The 7113-nt window shown below is 34.1% G+C and overlaps 1 pseudogene; it reads left to right on the top strand.

The window, feature by feature from the left end:
• The first annotated feature begins 2716 nt into the window (after positions 1-2716).
• On the top strand, positions 2717-6636 carry LOC114760915 (uncharacterized; annotated as a pseudogene).
• Positions 6637-7113: the final 477 nt, after the last annotated feature.

Raw genomic sequence — 7113 nt, 5'->3', positions numbered from 1 at the left:
TTGTTAGAAGGGCTACTATGAAAAAAAATGTATAAATATGATAAACAAAGTAGATTGGGGTCTTATATTTAGGATCAAAATAAAAGTCAAACAGGGCCTTATATTAAGGACCAGAGGTAGTATTAAGCAACTCTCCCCCCTTTTATTATGAAAATAGTTGTCATTGATGAAATTATAGTTATCGTGAGTTATAGTTAAAGTTCTTACTCATCATCATACTGAATTTCTCATTGAGTTCTAGGTAACTACTAACCCTCTAAACCCAATTTATTTTTAAAAAAGTAGTTTGTCACTAATGAACTTACAGTTGTCATTAGTACAAATATTGTTTAGTTAACATAGGGTCACTCATCAATACAATGTAAAATATAAGTTAGGATCACTATGATTCACCACAAATCCAATATGCAGCATATAAAAAACACATAATTATTAAAGAACTCAAATAAAAAATTTTATGCTAAAAACTAAAAGAGGAAATAGTCTAAATTACTATATTTTTTTCCATCTCATTTTATGAGTAAGGTTTCTATTAATGCAATCTAGAGGTTGGCAAATATCCCCCCCCAGTTTTTATACTTTAGATTTTTAATTTTTTCAAATTAAATTACAGACTTTTATGTACTAAGTTTAAATTGTTTTATATTTTCATAAATTTATATAATTAAATTAACCTTAAAACTTATAATTATAACCATATAATCTATTTTATATGATTATGCTATTATTATAAAAATGATAAATTAATAAATAAAAGTAAGAAATCACCTATGGCGACCCACAAATTGGTGGGTTGCACTTACACTTCAATCTGTATTACCAAATCCATCGCAAGCAACAAATTTTTTGGCATAGAATTGCAACTTATGAGTTGAATTAATTGTGGTGGCCAAGAGAACAAACAGCAAAACTGTATGAATTGTCATTTGCGGTTGTGGGCTCTGCTTATGAATTTAATCAATTTGTAGATTATATATAAATATAAATAATAAATCTGAACAGTTAAAAAAGCTGAGGAATAAAGCGACCGATTTCCCTTTGCAAACATGCAACCTGAAGGTGGACCTCATGTGTTGGGGCAACGAAAGCTATATAGAATTGACCAGCGATGCTACCAATGCCCAATGGAAAGAAATTATGTATGAATTTCAAATAAGTAAATTAATTACTGGTAAGTCTATTGAATTTGACTCATTATTAAATTATTAGAGGTTCTTCAAAGAACTTGTACAAAATATACTTCCTCCAGTCCTTAATATAAGACCTCATTTGACTTTTATTTTGGTCCTAAATATAAGATCCCAATCCACTTTTTCTATCATATTTATGTATTTTTTTTCGAAAAGTAATCATTCTAACAATGGTAGTTCTAACTAATAAACTTGATTAGTAAGGATATTTTAGGAAAGATAATACCTATTTATTACAAATAACTAACTTAACTTCTTTCTTTAATCTCCTCGAATTAGTCAACTAGCTCTTATACTTAAAACAGGAGGTAGTACTATATAAATTGTACAATTCTAGACTCATAAATATAGGAGAATTTTTAAAAGGAATATTTTTAAAAACTTCCTGATTAGAAAATTAACCATGCAAAGGTATTTAACGACCCAAATCCTTGAGCAAGGTGCAATTGTTCTCCAATTATGTACGCATAGATGAAGAGAAGTCACGCATAGCTGGAGAAGAGTTGCATTCATTGAAAATTTATTTCCTAGATTGTTCGACAAACTGTAGGTATTTTTGCACAATTAATTTTAAAATCAGGGAATGTTAATCAATTTTTTATTTTTATAACTTGTTCTCCAATCATGTGGTTAAGACCTTTTCACGAGTTTTTAAAGAAAAGTTATTAATAATAATAAGCTAAATTTAGAGAAGTTATCGATAATTAATTTTTTAAGTTAGGGTTTCTATATAGTTTTTTCAAACAAAAAATGATAGCAAAACACAACTCAAATTGATGAGTTATACCGGTAGTAATAAGCTAGTCTTTTAGTCAGACTAATCTAAAGTTTTGAATGAGTTAGGAAGAGTTTAAAACACGTTTAAAATTATTTTTTTAAAAAAATATTTTTACGTAATTAAAATAAAACTTTTTATACTTTTTTCGAATACTAAAATTATTTTAAAAAAATTAATCTAAACACCCAATCAAACTGGATTTTATACTTTTTCCGGTCTTTTTGAGTTATAGATAATACCATTTGATTTTTTAAAAAAAGGAAGTTTTCAAATTTGTGCTCTAATAATTCTGTTGTAATTTTTATAAATAAATGTTTTATTTACCTATGAATCAATATTTTTTATTTAAATATTCTTTTTTAAAGTATTATATATAAAGATTTTTTCATGTAATTTAATTAATTACATTATTTTGATTATACCCTCATCTCATCCGCACTAGCCCTTCGCCGCCACCGGCGTTTAATGACCCCTTCCTTTGAAGAAAACTTTGAAAGATCTATTCCTTCTTCAAAGGGCAGTCAAAACTTAGTAGAAAATTCATAAAATATTGGGAACTGTAGTGGGCCACATTACAAAGGCATCTCATGGGTGCTCAATGAGCCGTACTAGTCTGCAATTTGTCTTTGTCTGCCCACCACCGAAAAAGATGGCTGTGCAGCTCCAAGCTTGAGACTTGGACCTCTGAGATACACTTACTTGAAGAGAAAGAGACAAGGATTGCTGCATTGCATTTTCAAAAGATAAGTTGCTTCCACAGAAAGCGTAGCTTTCAAATATGGATTACGAAAGGATCCAAAAGCCTCAGGTGCTTTTATCTGTTTCACTTGCTTCCCCCCTTTTCATTCTTTTGCTTGTTTTTATTCATTTTAGCTTTCCCTCTTCTGAATGCTTTATACTACAACCACCATTTTTAATCCTTTTTTCCTTTTGGGTTTTCGGTGTGGTTAGTGGGAAGTCTTTTTTGATCTGTCAGTTTAGACTGGCATGTTGACATTTGAGTGAAATCTGTTCATGAGTTTATCTTTTGAAGTGATTGGTTTTGTGGGAACTTGGTTTTACAGAGTGGTGGGGGATTTTCGCCTGGAAAATTGAGGAATATGCTAATGGGAGTGGAGAAGAAGAAGAAAGACGAGGAAGAGCCTGACTCTACTTTCACTTCGAGATCTCATGTTTCTGACATTGATGAATCAGGTGTGGTTGCTTTCTTGGCTTCATTTTCCCCGCATAATGAAAATTAGTAACATGAATCTGAGATGTTGCTGTGTCAATGTGTAAGATTTGGCATGGTGTGGTGTGGTATCTTCACCGTTGGCATATCATCATGTGCGATTCATGCACTTCGCTTCTTAAAAATTCTCGTCACTGTTGAAATTGAGTTATGCGCTCTGGGCTATGTTAAATGAGAGAGAGAAAAAGAAAACGAAAATGATGAAGAGGAAAGAAATAAGGATTGGTATATGATACCCTTGCCGTTTCATTATGATTTGGGGAAGAAGTTTTTCCCTTTTTACCCTTGATTTATTGATTGAATATCTGCTGTTGCTATTTTATGTAATCAACTTTTCATTACATATCTATCACAGGCGATAGCAGTTCTGATCAATGTAAAGATGTGGATGTTGTGAGTGTCCTTCCTGAATGTTCAACTTTAGCTACAGCTCGTTCTTTCAGCTCAGTCAAAGTTGCAGACCGTGGCAATGCAGCAGTCACTTCAAGACATAAAATCTTAGAAGAACCTTCTTTGGATTATGATAGTGGCCATGATTGTATGAGCATGTCATCATCCATGTTCGAATTTCAAAAGGCTGAGCGTGCTCCACAAAGAGTGCCCTTGGGACCATTTTCCAAACCAGCACCATCTAAGTGGGATGATGCCCAGAAGTGGATAGCAAGTCCAACTTCAAACAGGCCAAAGACAGTACAGGCCCAGGTCCAGAGTGAAAAAGTAGGATCACGTAAGGTTGGTAATCTTGGTTTTGGTCGGCAATCTTCACTGAAGGTTGTTGTTGAAGTTCCAGATCAAAGAGTGTTTGCTTCGGAGGAGCCAGACACTAAGCGAATTGATACAAATCAAACAAAGATGGAAAGTGGGGGCCAAAAGTTTGTGAGTTGGGAAGCTGAGCCTTATGCAATTGCAGATGCTTATGGTAAGCTTGCAATTTTGTTTGAGAATTCTTTAGTGAAGTCTTCAAGTAAAACATGCTTTAGTATATAGATCTTCTACAATGCAATTGCAACAAAATTTTCCAATATATGATACAGATATGGAAAAGTTGGTAAGATGGACTTTAATTTCCTCTGTAGATAATCCTCTTCTTGGGAGTGACATAAGCTGAGTAGTTGTCAGTGGAAGTTCAAAGCCATTGGATGTGGTTTAGTGGTGCGGGATTTGGGTCATATGCAGGATGTCTCAGTTCGACTTTCTATGCTCCCATGCACCAAAAAGAAAAACATGTGGACTAAGAAGTATAATAAGCAGCTATTTTTCATGCTGATTGTGTCAGAATTAGTCGTGGATGAAGCTGTAGGATACACAATCGTGCTTTTTAACTCTAAAGTAACTAGGTTTTTTTTTTTTTTTTGGGTTTATTTTCAGCAAGGGATAATATGGGCCTCTTTTTTCTTGAACAAGATCTTCAATATCTTCACAAATGGATATTAACAAACGTTTTATCTAACAATGTGGGGATCATACCATTCTGTTTGAAAGATTAATCATCTATGAAATTTAAAATACTTGCATATGATGTAAACATCAATAAGCAAATTCCTTCAATTTACTGAAAAGCTAGTTAATTTCTCAACAGTTTCTGTATTTAAGAGATTTTAGTTTGATCGGATTTCAATAGTAAATAATTGAGCTAGATTAATGAGAATTTGGTATGTACTGATATGTTATATTGAGCAATGAAAGAGCCGATTCATCTATGTGTGTGGAAAGTTAAGCAAAAAAGCCACGTTGTGTTGGACAAACTTTGCATCTTGAAATAAAAACGTATAACTTAAACATGTTGATGTTTTGGACGTATTTTCTTTTCAAAGTTTCATTCCTAACTTCGGTTTAGTAAATTAGCTAAGGAATCATGGAAACTGACCTGAAACTTACTACTTTGGTTTATCCCTTATTTCCTTTTGGCATTTGATATTGGCAGTTAATCTCAGCCAGCATAATTCATCTATGGCCATCCAGAGTGCAACAGCATTCATCCCTCCCCCTTCAACAGCTCGGTCTGTATCAATGAGAGATATGGGAACAGAAATGACCCCTATTGCTAGTCAGGAACCGTCAAGGACTGGTACACCTGTAAGGGCAACAACACCAATGCGCAGCCCAACTTCTTCTCAGCCTTCTACCCCAGGCAGAGCTCCCCCTGCATCAACACCAATTGATCTACCTAGTGGACATCTGGATCTCAACAAGAATGAACTTTCTGAAAAGGAGCTGCAAATGAAAACCAGGCGAGAAATAATGGTCCTTGGGACACAATTAGGTAAAATGAACATTGCTGCTTGGGCTAGCAAAGAGGAGGAAGATAAAGATGCTTCCACTTCACTTAAAACTAAAGCAGCTGAACAACAACCTAAAAGTGTCATTGAAACACGTGCAGCAGCATGGGAGGATGCAGAGAAGGCAAAGTATATGGCCAGGTCAGTTTTCTCTTATCGTTCAATTTATTATTTATCACAGCTACTTTTTTCTGCTTAGTTTTTCACACATCCATGCATCTTTCCTAATGAAATTTGAATCAACTACTCCCTTATGGTGGTTGACTCTACAGGAAGCTGTATTTTCCACATTTCTTTTGATGATGTATGCAAAAAATTTGATGCTCTTCTTGGCTTCCTTCTGATTGGATATTAGAATGTAGTTTTTGTATGAAAGCCATCTTAGATATCTGTTGATAATGAAAGCAGAAAAATCTCAGTGGAAATAAGTTCAGTTACAACATAAAAGATTGTTAAAATGTATGGATCTTACAAGCATGTGGCAGCACTGAAGGGCTGTTGGCTTTGATTACATGATTAAAATTTTATCATCATGTATAGTAATTTACGATACAAAGCGTTATATCCTTGTGCCTATGCTGTGCGCATAAAGGACTGCCAATATTAAATACCTTAGGTTTTCTAAATATAATCCAATTTTTATTAGTTTGGATTCTAATAGAAGATAACATCCTTACACACCAGATAGAAATCAAAAGAAGAAAAACAATGTTAAGGGAAAACTGATAAAGCTACAAGTACTCATGGTCTTGAATTTACTGATGAGGTTTGGAACTTTCATATCTCTGTTCTGCTTTACACCCGATAGTATGTGTGAGGTTGGCAATACTTGACTAATTATTTCCCTGCCCCTTACAGATTCTTAGCCTTGCCTTTTACCCCCTTTCCTTGCCTTTTCTTTGTGCGTGTTTGTGTGATCTGAGGCAAATTGAGGAACGGTTAAAAAAATTCCTGTATCGTCTGGATAGTGGAACTTGAGACCTATTTATGATGAGCTTCACAACCGTTTGAGAATAATTTGCACTGCCACACTAGATATTCTCTGAAGCAAGAAGTTTTGGCATTTATTATGCAGATTTAAGCGTGAGGAGATGAAAATACAGGCGTGGGGAAAATCACCAGAAGGCAAAAACAGAAGCTGAGATGAGGAAGATTGAGGTATATGCTGTTTCTTATAGTTAATGATTTCATTCCTCCCGCCATTTCTTTCTCAATTTTTTCACTTTCTTTTCTGTTCGACACTCTGGATGGTGTTCCTTAGTCCTTTTCCTGAGATCTACCACCCAATTCTTGGTAAGATTTATCTATGTGCCTAAACTTGATCCTGATCACTTGAAAAAGAATTTTAACTTGCTCCATATCTTCTTTTGTCATGTGAACTTATATTGGATGGCCAGAGGCATCTTTTTTCGCCACTTCGTTACTGTAATAAATCATCGTTTTCGGCAGCTCTCACATCCTTACTATTGAGTTTTAAATATTGTTCTGCTCTGAAAATCTTGCTTAGGGTAGTAACTCGTTAAAAATGATTTGAAAAGTAGTTTAAGGTCCACATGCTGAACAAATGCTCAATGACTTAAAAATGAGTTAAAGAGATGGCTAAAACTAACTTCTAGAGTCTGAGAATGATGCTAA

The sequence above is a fragment of the Neltuma alba genome, unplaced genomic scaffold, assembly GCF_004799145.2.
Source record: "Neltuma alba isolate B1F8T4 unplaced genomic scaffold, ASM479914v2 tig00011047_pilon, whole genome shotgun sequence".
Lineage (NCBI taxonomy): Eukaryota > Viridiplantae > Streptophyta > Magnoliopsida > Fabales > Fabaceae > Neltuma > Neltuma alba.
The sequence above is the reverse complement of the archived record's forward strand: the minus strand, read 5'-3'. Positions and strand labels throughout refer to the sequence as shown.